The 675-nt window shown below is 40.7% G+C and overlaps 2 long non-coding RNA genes across 2 annotated transcripts; one reads left to right on the top strand and one right to left on the bottom strand.

Annotated features, from left to right (window-relative positions):
- Window positions 1-30: 30 nt before the first annotated feature.
- Window positions 31-422, top strand: LOC113473710. The gene is made up of 2 exons (XR_003395614.1): window positions 31-88; window positions 251-422. It is a non-coding gene; the product is annotated as an uncharacterized LOC113473710 (long non-coding RNA).
- Window positions 52-592, bottom strand: LOC113473709. Its single transcript, XR_003395613.1, has 2 exons — window positions 452-592; window positions 52-421 (listed from the first exon to the last, which is right to left on the bottom strand). It is a non-coding gene; the product is annotated as an uncharacterized LOC113473709 (long non-coding RNA).
- Window positions 593-675: the final 83 nt, after the last annotated feature.

A 675-nucleotide genomic window follows, 5' to 3' on the forward strand; every position in this document is an offset into this window, starting at 1 on the left:
ATACCGCTTCATTTTACTTAGTTTTCCGGCTTTGCTTCGCATCCGGGATCCCAGCCATTTTCACAAGGGAGTTTCATAGCCTGTAAAGGTGAGTTGATTATATTGTCGTCAAATGATTTCCTTTCAAATTGTGGTTCTTGAAATATCCTGAAAGTATCAACTTTCAGTAGGTAATATTTTATATTGGGTTGGAGTTCACTTGAAACCACATGGTCTTCATTTGTAGTTAATTCATGTGAATTCGTTACAGGCTTCATGGATATGGATTGTCCTTCCGACGGAATTCACTGCCCAACAATGCTGGGCTAAGTTGGGATAACCAGCAGCAACTTCCAAACTCTCTAAAAATGGGTTTAGTTAGCAATTGCTGGGTGGCATGTGCCCCAATGCCACCTAGTCAATATTCTCATACCAATGCCACCTAGTGCTCAATTTCTCATACTGATGTCACCTAGTCAATATTCTCATACCAATGCCACCTAGTGCTCAATTTCTCATACTGATGTCTCCGTCAATATTCTCATACTGATGTCTCCGTCAATATTCTCATACTGATGTCTCCGTCAATATTCTCGTACCAATGCCACCTAGTAGTCAATTCTCATACTAATGCCACCTAGTGCTCAATTCTCATACTGATGTCTCCGTCAATATTCTCATACTGATGTCTCCGAC

This window comes from Diaphorina citri, unplaced genomic scaffold (genome assembly GCF_000475195.1).
Source record: "Diaphorina citri unplaced genomic scaffold, Diaci psyllid genome assembly version 1.1 scaffold67678, whole genome shotgun sequence".
NCBI classification, from domain to species: Eukaryota; Metazoa; Arthropoda; class Insecta; order Hemiptera; family Psyllidae; genus Diaphorina; species Diaphorina citri.